Source organism: Taeniopygia guttata, chromosome 20 (assembly GCF_048771995.1).
Source record: "Taeniopygia guttata chromosome 20, bTaeGut7.mat, whole genome shotgun sequence".
NCBI lineage: Eukaryota > Metazoa > Chordata > Aves > Passeriformes > Estrildidae > Taeniopygia > Taeniopygia guttata.
This window is the reverse complement of record NC_133045.1, coordinates 12,767,423-12,782,372: the sequence shown is the minus strand read 5'-3', so window position 1 is coordinate 12,782,372 and position 14,950 is coordinate 12,767,423. Positions and strand designations below refer to the sequence as shown.

General features: G+C 41.9%; 1 long non-coding RNA gene across 1 annotated transcript in view; it reads left to right on the top strand.

The window, feature by feature from the left end:
• The window catches only part of LOC140680352 (uncharacterized), a 27,797-nt gene extending 12,847 nt beyond the window's left edge, over positions 1-14,950 (top strand). Inside the window, exon 2 of the long non-coding RNA XR_012051540.1 lies at positions 12,871-14,950. This is a non-coding gene — a long non-coding RNA (uncharacterized lncRNA). The remainder of the gene's footprint in view (positions 1-12,870) is intronic.

Here is a 14,950-nt window from a genome sequence, read left to right as displayed (position 1 = left end):
GCCAGAGCTTCAGGCCTGCTCTGAGACACCATCAGCTCCATCTCTCATCCAGATTCCTCATTTCACCCTGATGGGATGGCAAAACTTGGCCCTTCCCAAGCCCAGGTGGGGCAGGCAGGGAGCCCCTTCCCAGGACATTCCCCACGATGTGTCCCAGCACACACCATGCCCAGGACAGGGTCCAGTGTCCCTGCCACTGCCATGGAACCTCCCTGCTGCTCCTCACTCCTCTGAGGCCACCCTTGGGTGACCCTGGCAGTCATTTATATGGAAAGCAACCCCACAAGAGTGTGATTGGCAGCTTCCTGCTGACATTTCTTAGCAACTGGTAATAAAAAAACAAACAAAAACAACAAAAAAACCACAAACCTAGCCAGCTCTCCCTAAAGCACCTGTACTTACTTTCCTCCTCACAGTTTGAAGAGTTGAGGGTGTGGGAACCAAACCTTGCACAAAATTGTCCTTTCCATGGCTGGGAACAGCAGGAGCAGGGAGGATGGTGCCCACTCACTGTTGTCAGGATGACACCAGAGCTTACAGAGGTGTTACTTGCACAGGACAATTGCTTTGAAATTAAGACCTCCATGCAAGTAAGGAGACATTTGTCAACAAAATTTCAGACAAATAAAACTCATTTTCACCAACAGTGCAGTGGGTAACATCATAAGTCCACAGAAGTAAATAAATGAAACACTTTACAAAGAATAGAATTACTCAGCAGTTTGAAGCAGGGAAAGGAAGCACTATCCATATATTAAAGAAAAATTGTTCATCCCTCAGCCATCATCCTCAGCAGGCTCAAAGCCCCTCTGTTGGGAGTTATTGTGGGTAAGGAACCACCTGCATGAGCTCCCAAACCTCTGCAAGAGGTACATCCATGTACATAATCCAACTCACAGAATGATCCAGATTGGGACTCCAGGGGCTGAGCCAGCCTGGGCTGCTGGTGCAGAATTCCCATGGCACATGGGGAGGTCGGGGATGCTCCCAGAGCCCAGCACAGCATCCCCAGCCCTGCCCAAGGCCACCCTGGCAGGCTCAGCTGCTCCTCTCCTCTCCTCTCCTCTCTCCACTCGGACTGATTTCTCCTCTCCCCTCACCTCCTCTGGGGAAATGTGAAAATGTGGAAGCTGCATTTCTCCAGAGCAGCACCGAGCTGTGCTTTGCTGTTTGCTGCCCCAGGAGCTGCCAATGGCTTCATCTGACAAAGTTCTCACACTCCAAATAAACAGGATAAACGCAGCACCCTCCAGGAAGGTCTAAGAGCAAAATGAGAGATTTGTTTGATTTAAGGAAGCCTTTCCTCAAGTATTTTTAAATGTTTTAAATGAATTAGCTGTTAGATTCCTTTTTTTTTTTTTTTAGTAAAAAGAGAAAATGTTTTCTTCCTTAAGTGTTCTTGCAATTAAGGCCCAAAATTTACACCTCCACATAAGAAATAAAGAAATAAATTGGATCTTGTTTCAATAGAGACCACAGCAAAAACTCCCACTGGCTGCAGTTCCCAACAGAACAAGGCCCATGTACAAACTCTGGATATAAGATTTTCTGAAACTATTTACCAAATACTGCAAAGAGTTCACAAATATCTTCTTATTTTCTACTTTCCTTTCAGCGACATTTACAGCACAACCTCAGACATGTTTTGAACTGTTTTTTTGAAATCTACATTGCTATGTCATGTAAGTCATGAGCACTTTACCTGATTTTTTATATACATGCTGTATTTTTTCCTTATTATTTCTACAAAAAGAATATAGATTGATTTCAGCAGCAGTTACAGCGACTTCAGATTAAATATAGCAGTTATTGACTTTCCCTGAAATTCAGACACTTCTGAAAATAAACTCTTTGGCACCCACTAAGGAACACGCTGAACATCTCCTTTAGTTACAAGCCCTCAAAATAAAAAATACTTATGAAGTTCTTACATTTATCTCTAAGAATTTGATCTGAGATGTTATTTAACTCTCCTTGTAAATATTCGGGGCTGGTCCAGCTCTTGCTGAAGTCAGAAGATTTTCAGTGCAATCTGCATGAGCATCACAGTGCACAACTGGAGAGGGTAATAATTAAACTTAAGAAATTAATTATTCCTTTTAACAGCTTCACTTTTCCTTGCAGGGTTGTGCCACTGAGTTCATTTACAGAGCACCTCCTCAAGATTTAAGCTCTAAACCTCTCCAGCACACACAGCCCTGCCCTTCAGCCACAGTCCTTAGTATTTAAAATGACCTTTCCAAATTCGTTTTGTTTTTCATCTATTAAAAAGTCTTTCCCACTGAAGTGGGTAGATTTTCCAGTGAACTCCAGCACTTAACCCTCCAGCATTTTGCTATTTCAAGATTATAGCACGGGTTTCAAAATTTGTCCTGAATAACAAATATCTGCATGAAGTTATGATGACATTTTACTGAGACTCAGAGTCATCCTGGAATAGAAAACAATCCAAGCAACAATATTTGGCTCTGGATAGAAACTTTCCCAGAAGTTCAGGAGTAATTACCTCCTTTCTGTTAAAATTCCAAGTAATTCTGCCTGGGTTCCTGTGCATGGCTCCTGAGGCCAACGTGCTGTATGATGTGTCAAAATTAAATATTCCATCATTAATAATTTCTATCTTTCCCAAGTATTTTAGTTCTAAAGATGAAGGGGCACAGTCCTGAAACAGTTTAACCTTCTGTACAAACAGGCTTTGTGAGGTCTCCAGCATTTACCTTCATTTGCATTATTTCTCATTGAAACCAGTTTGGTTTGCTATGAAAAAAAGTCCATCTGGAGTGTTTTATTACCACAGCTGACCACAAGATGGAAATCCTTTTCCATAAGATTAGGAAAAGTACTAATGAGAAAAAAAAAAAAAAAAAATACAGCCTCTTTCCAGGAAAATGTTTTAGAGGAAGCAAAGGAGGATTCTCATCCCACCAGCAACCTCTTTTGGAGGCTGCATCGATTTTAATTTTATCAAACCCAAGCCTTTTCCTGGGAAGTGTTTCCTTTCCCAGGAGGGCAGTTCCACTCAGAAATCATTCTGATGGGAACCTCTCTAATCTGGGCCAGCAGCTCAGACACAGCAGGCACAGGAGAGCACCATGGCAGTGTTCACTGTCACATTTGGAAATGTGAAGGATAAAGTAAACTCTTCCCTCATACCACAGCAGGTTATTTTTAGAGTTAAAAAACCCTCTGAGGAACAGCTCCAGCCACCTAAAGATGGGATGGCAGAACTGAGGGAGCTCAGTGGGGTTTTACCCAACCTGCTGCACTGCTTCCCACTGGCCCAGGATCTAAATGCTAAATGTCATTTATTTTTGTGATTGCTTATTTACAGAAAAATAAGTGCAGAGGCTTGCACTGGGATGGCACTGGGCATAAACAGAACTAAAAGGGCACTCCTGTCCCCAGGGCCAGGGAAGGGTTAGGGAAGAGGGCAGAGGGGGGAGATGTGTCCCTTCCCCACCTCCAAAGCTCGGAGGGATTTCTGCAGCTCGGGAGGTGGGGATGCTGCAGGGACCCTCGGGTGCAGCCAGCCAGGCTCACCCCCATTGCAGCCAAGAGATGAAAGAGGAGCTCCCGTGATTTTCATTATCTGATCGTGGTTTCCACTCTAAATCTAATGGAGGCAGCAAGCAGGGAGCTGCACTTGGAGACAGACAAGACATTTGCATCTGTTCTGCTGATTACAGGAGCTGCACATTTGACTTTAAACATCAATGGGTTGCAACTGCTATTCAAATGATATGGAAATTGCTACTTTATACTGAAATGTCCCTTAAGCAACAAAGCAAAAGATTAGCACAGAGCTTTTGTTTTTATCTTTTCTCTTCATTTTAATAAAACACTGCGGTGGCAGTGGAAAACTCTTTGATGGCTCAGGAACAACACCTGTATCTTTGAACATTTTATTTGTACCAAGCTGCAGCATAGTTGAATCCTTTTGTGCAACTATTATGACAACAATTTCCAACTAAAATATCATTCTTTATCTGAGACACTGAATTAACTTAATTTTCACAGGACTTCTTCCACAGAAAAATAAACACACTCAGGCTATATGGATAATAGTTCAAGACAATGAACATACCACCACGAATTATGGATTATTTTCAGATTCAAATAAAGCTTAATTAGCTAGATACCTTCATAGAGCCTGCTCCCACATACCCAAGAAATATTCCTGATATGGTCAAACTCACTCAAAATTGAATCCTATTTGTTTCTAGCTGTATTTATTAGAGTCATTGCATATAAAATCAGACCACAGTGGGGATTTTTCCCACTGAAGCTCTCATAAGTAAAATCAGTTCAAGTTTTCAAGATGGATCTTTTCATCCCTGCCCAGCTCTGCACCTTTTAATGCGATCCTAAAAGCGCAGCCTTTCAGTAAATTTTACTGGTAAACTTCACTCTGGGCAGAAGAGGGATGTAAAAAGACACATTATTAGACTTCCCAAAATCAACAGATTTTGAAAGTTAGTGCAAGTTATTGATATGGCAGAGAAACATGAGCAAATAGGTATCAATGGCTTCTGATATTCCTTGAGGGGATCTACCAACAAAGGCTTTCAAGGGGAACATCATCCTTGTCCCCTCTCAGCAGGGCTATCCTGAACCTGAAAAAAAAGTAAAAGCACATTACAAACAAAATAATTTTTTAAAAAACCCAGTGCAGACACATTAATTTGTAAAGCATTCTGTCTAAAGAGACTGACTCACATCTGTATTCTGATGTCAAAGATTTGAGGCTTCGGGATGCTGAAAGGTGGGAAATTATCCACTCTTGACCAAATCAGATACATTGATATCCTTGCCATGAATTACTTTAGAAAACAAAATACTGAACTCAATCTGTGGGACTTGTGTTCCTGGAGAGAAACTTTCAATTCTTCACGAGCAGGTTCAGAGCAGAGATGCAAACAGAATGAGCAAAGACAGTAATTCCTTTCTTTCGGGAACAAGTTTCAGTGCATCACCCACAAGAGACAGCACTGGCCAATTCCAAAACTGCCCACATCATCCAGGGACACAAATCCTGCTCTTACCCACATGCCCCTGCAATCCCACTACCTTCAGTGGGTTTTTTTCTCACAGCTGCAAAAATAACAGCATTATTCCAAAACATTCACGCTGCATCCATCACTCTAAACCCATCACAACATCTCCACACAGGAGCTCTGCTAACCACACTCACACTTTTGGTTTTGTTAGTGCCATTATGAATAGTTATGAATATTTATGCCCATTTCCATGCTGTGCCCCCTGGTTTGCACAGGGCACAGGTTGTTTCAGCAGCTGCAGCATTTCATTACCATCTGACAGCTGCTGAAAGAGCTGCTTGGGAACAAATAGGTGGTGCCAGGCACTGTGGGGCTGGCAGGTGATCACAGCATCGTGAGGAGGGACAAGGAGGGCTCTTCCTGCACTGCCCAGACCTCTGCTCCAGGACCTGCCTCGTGGATTTGATTCTCAGGGAGGGAGAGTGGGATGGTCCAACAAATTGAAATTGTGCTCAGAGGAAGAGGGAGATGAACCCTGTGCCCTGGGTGGGCAAGGTCCATGATTTTCTACCTCAAGTGGGCAGCCATGGGAATCTGAACAAAGTCCTACTCACGTTCAACCCCTCCAAAAGGGGTTAAACAAGTTGCACACACGGCAAGAAAAAGATGCTGCTCGAGTTTTGTTCAAGTCATGGCACATTGCTTTGTCAAAACCAAAATAAATGCATGTGTTGGGATGGTGAAATGCAACAGAATAGAGGTACAGCACAAGACAGCCCTTCTGAGATGCTGGAAATGCTTGTCTTTATACCCACTAATGAACACAATGATTCCTCTCAAGGCAATTACATAAGTTACTTAAAAAATAATTATGTAAAAGCAGGAAATGTCAATGTGCACATTACTTCCTTTCAAACCATTTTCTTGGCAACCAACCCATCTGTCCTACCTCAGTCTTTCTTGCAAAAGAGAATTAATGTTAATCTTCATCAGCCTAACATTTGAGGAAATTCTGAAATGACTTTACCTGCACAGCATCACCTTCCTTGTGTTGCTTTCACCACACTTGCACTCTCTTTTTGCTTCTCTGTGTAAACAATTACCACTGTAAACACACTTATACACCAGTTTTCAAAAGAAAAAAAAAGGCCATACTCAATAGCCACATAAATTTAGGTTGTAAATTGCCACACAGCACAGTCACATTATAAACAACACTGTCCATGTACAGCTCCACTGCCTTTGATGCCCAGCCAGAATTGGATCTTTTCAACATTTTCTTATTAAGGATAAATTACAAAACAAACCGAGCGTGCTCGAGCGAGAGGGTCTTGATGGGAGCAGTGTCCAGGTGCCAGGGTTTCTTTGTTAGATGGTGACAGAGCCTTCCAAGCACTGCAGCCTTTTCTCTGGAGACATGCAAAGACTCAGAATCCCCAATTTTAGTAAAAACATCATTCCTGGATAATGTCCACCTGAAGAGGGAGTCCCTCCTGTTGATTTTGCGTGGGCTCAGAAGAAGGGATGGCAGGAAAGGTGACTGTGTGTGTGTTGGGAGCTGCTTTTCAGTGTCACATCAGCAGCTGGAAGGACACAGATGCCCCTGGGGACAATCCCCTGGGTGGATCCTATGCTCAGCCATGGAGCAGCTGCCAGTGCTGCCTTTGGAGGAACATTTCCAGGAAAGACTAAAGCATCCCTGGGCCAGGAGCTGGGGGAGGCAGCTGGACCCTGTGGAGGCTCTGCTCCACCTCCCCACAGCAGCTCAGCTTCTCCTGAGCTCGGAGGGAATCTGGCCTTGCCCTCCTAGCAGAGCTTTTCCCACGTTCTCTGTACACACTTACTATTCTAAGCACAATCTTGGTGAAGGTTTGTGCAAACCACCAGCTCAGAATCTTGGTACTTTATACATCTCTGCTACTATTCTTAATTTCACTTGTATTTTTGGAAATACACCCTGCTTTCCTGGAAGCAGATGCACAATTCACAAACCTGGAAGCCAATAAGAGCAGCAAACACTTATGACTAAAATCATCAGTGAAGAGCTGACCGCCGTTGTTATCCAGTCCCAGGGCTCACAAAATGCTCCTTGCTGCGTGTTTGTGCCGTGTATTTTTAAATCAGGCACTGTTTAAAATATGCACAATTAATATTAACAAAGAGCTGTCGTTCCCAGTGCGAGTGCTGGAACCAGTGCTGCCTTCTGTCTGCTGTGCAGTGACCTTTTGATGTATTTTTAGGCACTGTCCTATAAGTAATGTGTCTTGCACAAATTACTTCTGCCCAGATATAAAGCAACATTACCCAGGGGAGGGAGTGGGCAACATGGGGGGGAATTTGTGCTTTCTAAAACTGGGAAAAACAGAAGAGTACCAGGTTTTATAGGAGGATTTTTGGACTGAATTTCACAGGATCGTGGGCCATGGATAAAGGCATTCACAGTGGACTGAAGTGTAGTGTGACTCTCCCAGTTTTGAGTAAAGAAGACTGCAGCAATCAGTTCCTTGCAAGAGAAACAGAATTAATAGAATCAATTACATATTTAATTAGAAGTGCTTGTGTCTCCCAGGGAGGACAAAGATTAATTTAGGTAACTACTCAAAATTTTCAATCTTCATAACTTTAAGTGAAAAACGAAAGTAGAAATCCATGTGGAAAAATACTGTTGGAAGTGATTGCTGTCCTAGCTACAGGAAAAATCAAAATGTACTATGTTCTGTGGTATATAAGAGCCTCACACAGTTATGTAGTAATATATATCAACAATGGAGAGGTTTAGGAAATTATATGAAAGATTAGGACAAGGCTGAAGAAAACAAAATAAGCTGTATTTAGCTGCCAACTAAAAATAAAAGGGTTTGTCTGTGTGGGTAACGCACAGAACAAACGAATGTACCTGTTTCTACCCACTTGTAATTAGAAAAATCAAGTTTAAAGATTAATCCTCAGATTCTGAAGGATGAAATAATCTAATCTGGCTTTTAAATTTATTTAGTCAAAATTTCTGAAAGGAAAAATAAAGGAGGGGGAAATAAAACTCAGTATGGAGCTGCCTCTGATGCAGAGAAAAGAAACAGGGTGTGACTGCATAAAGGATCACTTACTTTAGGTGACAATGTCAAACAATTTTCTTCTCTGGTACATCACCATCCTTATGAAGCTCATTTCTTGAAAACTCACTCACAAAGACCCTATGGCAATAAAATGACTTGGTTTAACTGACACCAAACTGTGAAGAAATTAAAAAACAAACCATTAAATCAGATTGAGAGGTGTAGTCCATAGCAGTTTTTCATTTAAGACTTGGATAATAAATTCCTCTGGTGTAATGGTGCCACCAGCAGATAATAGTTAGAACTGGGTTTAGTTGTAAAACCTGCATGGATACAAATTTCTCTGTGGAGGTTATTTAAGCTTCCAAGAACATATCCTTTAATTTAAAAAAAATACATTTTGATAAGAACATGGAGCTAAAAATTCATTCTAAATTCATTCTAACTACCGGTAGATAAAACTTCAGATTCACAATCCTCAGTGTAAGCTGTTCTCTGATTTATAAAGATGGGGAAATGTTTGGGACAGCATGGGGGGTTTTCCCACAGCAAAACCTGGTGACTTTTTTATGCCCAAACAACTGACAAACATTGGAGCAGTAACAGCAACATTAAACTGTGAGAACTGAATGACTGGAACGCCTCAGTTTTGTGTGTATGAACACTGAATATCTGAGTGGAGCAACTCCTTTTGTCCACAGAGATCCAGGATTCATCACTTCTGTTGCAGAGGGAGAATTGAGAGGATTTGTTCCCAATATTACTGTCACCTTTTTATCTACAGCACCTTCATTATCACTTCTCATTCACATTTACTTAGAGGGTTTAGGAATTTGGAATACAAATACAATGGGAGGGAATCCCTGCCGTGCAGGTATGGATTTCCCTTCAAAGGAACTGGGAGGTAGAGCATGGTGCAGCAATGTCACCAAACCCAACTGCTCCAAGAGTTACTCCAGACTGAAATATAAGCAGGGCAATAAGAGAAGCAGATCACTTCTCAGCAAGATCATTTTACAGATTTGGAGTACAAGGATATTTGTAGGAAAGACACAATTTGTAGGAAACACAAAGGATTTCTGCAATCCTTTACAGCCACAGCCTCTCCTGTGCTGCTCTCAGGTTTAATGGAGCTGATCTGGAGCACTCCTGGCTGCCCTGCAAGGCCCCAGTGCTCAAACCCACAGCTGAAAGTCACTGTCCCCTGTTGTGCACTCCCACTATTGCACCTGCATATTTTATTTCTCACACAAAAGGTCAAAAGCTTGCCAGCAGGCTGCCTGCCTCCTCAGACACACAATGCATGCAGAAAAATAACTCCAAGGAGCTGCTTGCTGTAATTTCCTGCAATTTAAGACTATTTATTTTTAAAACTTTTGCTGCCAACCTCCCCATCTGACTGTCACCCTCTTGCTGAATTTCACCATCAGAACATGGTAATTTATTAGAGATCAAATCCAACCGGTTATTTGACTGTCTTGGTTTTAAATACTACTCAGGCTTTTTAGGCTTTTTAGCTCAGAATCCTTCGGGCTCTGTATAATTAATGTTCCCTCAGCACAGGCAGTGAGGGCTGGCTGTGCACAGCCCCTGTTAACCCTTTGCTGAGACCACCACAACCCCACAGCCATCCTCTCCATTATTTCTACTTCTGGCATTTGGGAATGATTTTTTCCTAGAAGTGGGATGAGTACAGCCACCCTCTACCCACATGATCAGGAGCTGGTCTGCACTTGCAAATGTTAATTAACAGATGGGGGTTGCACCCACACATATGGCATTTGGGGAGGGACTGGAACTTCCACAAAGCCTTTGTGGTGGCTGAAGGGAATTGAGATGAGAGAAGGGGATGATCAGGAGAGGGGATGGTCAATCTGCAGTGCCAGGTGTGCATATGCTGCTGCAGCACCAAAGGTGGATGTGAGAGCAGGGATGAGGCACAAACAGAGCCATTTCCTGCAGAAAGGGGGCCAAAAGCTCGGGATGAGTGACCAGGGAGCTGCTGTGGCAGAGAGCCAACAGGATGCTGGGCTGCTCCAGCAAGGGCATCACCAGCAGGGATAAAATCATCATCCCACTCAATCCAGCACTTGTCAGGCCTCACCTGGAATGCTGGGGGCAGTTTTGGTCCCTGCTGTGCATAAAAAAAGATGTGGAAAGGCTGGAGATAGTTCACAGAAGGACCACAAAGATGATCAAAGGTCTGGGAAGATGCCCCTTGAGGAAAGGTTGAGAGAACTGGGGTTGTTCAGCCTTGAGAAAAGAAGTTAGGGAGACCTTCTCACCATGGTCCAGGCTACAAAGAAGATGGAAATTCCCTTTTTACAGGAAATCTCCCCGGGGGACTCCCCAGTGCTGGACACTTTTAAGATTCAGCTGGACTGGATGCTGGGCCATCCTGTCAAGGCTGTGATTTTGCCTAGAAAGGTTCAGTCATTTGATCCCTGAGGTCCTTTCCAACCTGGTATTCTATGGCTCTCTGAAAAATATTTATGAGTAAATATTGAATTTATTCCTACATTGAAAGATAATCTCCTGTGCTCTTTAGGTCAATATTAGCATAGCCCAGAGAGGTCAAACAGCAGATATTTGGCAAGAAGTAAAAACCACTGCACAGTTAAAGGATGTTGAGAGTGAATACATTTTCCTTTAAATTTTAGCATCTTGTTACCATACATTTTTTCCTCCAGCTCTGTGACCTATAGCCATGAATGGAAAAAAAAAAAAATAAAGTCAAGAATGGGAAAACAACAATATTAATCAATGTCTACTCTCAGATATATATTTTTCCTAGTGAGTATGTCATAGTTAGGAGGGCTGAAATTGCCCTCGAAACATTCCAATAATCCCTCCTAAAACAAATTCACATAAAAATTACTATATTTGATATTTACTTATTAGAAATTGCAACTGCCATTGGAATTTTGAAGGGGCTGCCCTAAGAAAGCCTTTCTGGGTGAACTATTTAAGGCAGTATCCTTGACTGAACTTCCAGTATTTTAGCTAATTTGACCATGTTTGTCTTCCACCCAAAGCACTCCCAGCAAAAATAGCTGAGAGAGCTCCTGTGCAGCAGTTGACTCAAGAACTCTGGTTTTTGCAGTTCTCTTCTGCTGTATTTTAGGAAGATTTTTTTTTCCCAAGTCTCTTATCAAATAGCTTTTAGTAGTGACAGATATGTTTGGTGTAAGCCTGTTGGTTTCCCACGAGCAAGAGCTTCAGGGGAAATTCAAGAGTATATTTGAATTATGGACACTGAATGAATCATAGATAAATACCAAGATCTCTGGGAGGCACAAAATACTGTTTTCTGTTTTGATGAATAAGTGGCAAAAGGCATAAACCACACGACCATAGTATCAGACTATAGTTGTTATTGAACTAATGTAAAAAATGTAAAATTCTATTCTGAGCCACACATTTGTTATTTCCAAGGAATTTCCACCAAAGAAAACAATTTTTCAAACTTCATGCATATTCTACTGGGCTAAGTGGAGTCTGAAACCTATAAACAATTTGTACTAATCTAATTATAAATGCACTAATTTGTGTTGGCACAAGACCATGCTGCTACCTACTTATTTCATAATAGTAAAGCCAAGTTTAAATTAATACTTGCAGGAGAGGTATATGATGTAAAACCATTATGTCTCTGACAGCACTTTCATCAGTGTGGAAAATCCCAGCAATTTCACTGAATAAAAAAGAAACCTGAGTGGATAAATGGTAACAGGAGAGCAAAGCTCTGTTGCTATCCCCACACTGGGGTGTAGTTTAGAGACAGCTCTTCCCTATCACACTTGCTTGGAATCGTTACAGAGAAAAATCCAGGAAGGAGGAAATAACAGCAGATTAAAAACCACTAAAGCAGCTTCCAGAAAATGTTCTTCTGCCCCTGCCTTTGTGTCAGTGTGGGTCTAAGGGAACATGCCTGAACCTGCAGAGTGGCCCCAGGAGCACCAGAGAGGAACCAGCCTTTGTCCAGGGCTGCCCCTGCACTGCTTCATCCTGCCAGCTCCTGGAACCACAGACAGCTGAGGCAGGGCACACAGAGCCTCAGAGGGGAGTGGAAATGCTGCTCAGAACAGCAATGCTCTAATCCTGTCATGCTGGGAGCTCCTCACCTTCCCCATCCTTTGTGCAGCTTTGGCAGAAAACAATTTCTGCAGCTTCTTGCAAAAAACAAATATTTTGCTTCTCATCCCTTGGGCCTCTCTGGTAAAATAAAAAAAAAAATCCCCTATGGGCAAAGAAACATTCTATTAAAATAGGCAGTGTTGTGTGTTATACACAACATTCAAACAGTTTGAGGTAAAAAACACAATCTGTTTGTTGTATTTGAGGTAGTTCCTGCCTTTTCAATTCCTTCTTACTGAGCACAACCTCTATTGAATATTTCTTATTCTTCACATAATCAAGTCCCCTAAGTGCTAAGGGCTGACTGATTGATAATGGTGTTATTTCCCTAGTTTCATTCAGCAATGCAACCACAAAGCTTTTGGATTTCTGGGCCTTGTGAAGGGGTATGAAAAAAGCTAATCTTGTGGCAGGGTTGTTGCTTGTGTCCTGTTACTGTTCATTCCCCAACAGAAAAGCTTTTTGTATTAAATGGTCATAAAATCACTGGACAAATTCTAGAAAAATGAATTAAATGAATAAGAAAAATATGCACTTTCAAGTTAAATATTATGAATTATGTATACTCATTCATGCTGCTTATTGATATTTGTTGTGAAGTAACAACAGCTTGTGTATTCATCAAAGAGTTTAACACTAAATGGCAATTTTATGTTTAAATCACAATTACTTCCCTGTTTCAGAATGCAACAATTTCCTAATCACCTGCCAACAGGCGAAAACATGGTTGGATTGAGGGAAAAAAAGAAATCAAAATAACTTTCTCCATTTCTATCTCATGAAGGAACTTTTTTGATTTAAGGCATAGGATGAAGTTCACTGCCAAGTATGGATTCACCAGCAGTCAGTGCCTGATACTCCATGAGAGGAGCTGCATCCTCAGGGTGCAATTACAGCAATTATCTGGATGGATCTTCTCATCAGCGACCTTTGACTCATTCCTGCGAACTGTCAGTCTTCATCACAGATGGGCAAAGCAGTTTTATTGTTTCCACCATCAGCTGCTCCTGCTCCCCGAGGCACAGCCCTGCTTTGGGCAGCCCTGGCAGGAGCTGCAGCTCCCTCCTGGCAGGGTGAGCCACAGCACCCTGCACTCCTGCATCCCTACGGGCATTGGGAGGAAAACACAGAATTATCACTCTGTCTCCAAAGCACAGCTGCACTGCCTAATGTTAAAAGGTGGGGTTTGTTGGCTGTGCATCACTTCTTGGAAGTTTGTCCCAAAAAACACACACAGCTGTCTCACTTTGCACCTAACTAGAATGAATTTACTATCTGAATTTACTATAAACTTACACCTCTGCAAAAATGGAGCACAGTCTTACCCTAAAACTATTGTGACATTTATTACCCCACAAATTTTACTGGGGCAAAACTGCAAAAGTTTTGTCAGAGGACATGGCCTGGAGGGTACAGCTCATGTAAAATTAAACAATTTCAATTCACAGTCAGTAAAGCTAAATGATGAAAGAATAAACAACTCCCTTCAAGCAGCAGGACATTTAAAATGGGATTGGCAAATACCAACTATAAACAGCTTCACAACTTTCACTTTGCAGTGAAACAGCTGATGAGCTCCTATAACAGAACAAAAAATCACCTTTGCCATAAAGGGACTTTAGTTTAGTTCTCTCAGCTTACAGCTCTTCCAGAAAAAGGATGTCAGTTCCAGGCTTAATAATAATCACCATTAGCTGCAACCTACCATTTAATTAGTTGGTAACAAAAGCAAGTCTCTTTTTTATCAAAGCAATCAGCACTGTCACTCCTTTGCATTCCTCCCATTACCTGCAAATGTTGTTATGTGGACAGGACAGGGATAGAACAAATAATAGTTCAATTTGGGGGATAAAAAAAAAACAAGCCAAAATTTAAAAATAAAATAATTTAGAGAGGCAACTTAAACTGTCAGCTACCAAAGGAGATAGAAACGAAATTCTTCATTGTCAAGTGCCAATTCAAAGTGAAAACAGATTGAACCAAAACTGCCCAAAAATGCTTTCCCATTTTGTAATGCTCACACCCCTAACGCCAGACAGAGCCCAGCTGTTTCTGAGACTGACTTCAAACAATAGCTGGGCTGTTTAAAAGTTTAAAAGCTGTTTAAAACAGGGAATGATGTTTGCCCGAAGACATACTTTATTAATGCAAATTGCTTTCAAATGCACATCCAGTTTCTTAAGCAAAACAAACCCGAGTTTTTAAACCGAGTGGAAGTTGCTGCTGGAGCCATACACAACCTGTCAGCCACAATTCAGTCACCCATTAGGAGAGCTGCATTCAGGGAGAAACACAGCAAAAGGGGCCTCTAAGGTTTGTATCAAAGGAAAATGTTTTTCATTTCCTCTTCCTACTTCAGAAAGGCCTTGAGATTCGAGTCTGTGTCTCCTTTTTGGGCCTTCCAATTACCACCAGATTGCTTGTCCAGGATGCTGCACACCACTCGTGGCCATGGCTGTTAGTCATGCTGCCACAGTGCCTTCCTACCAGCTTAAGCACTGACCTTTAAGAAGTTATAAATGTTATTTCAGCTTTAATATTCTGATTTTAATGTCTCTGGAAGTGATTAACAGCACTAGCTTTATGTCTTTAGGTCCTTGCCTATTTGCTCACCACCTTCTGCTAATGTAACTTAATCATCACATGCTGCAGCACCCCAGGTTTCTATTTCTGGTTCAGTGAGACTGAAGTAGTAATAAGCAGAGCACACAGTGGGTTTCATTGCTCCTGAAAGCAAGAGGATTAAATCAGAGATTCATTTTG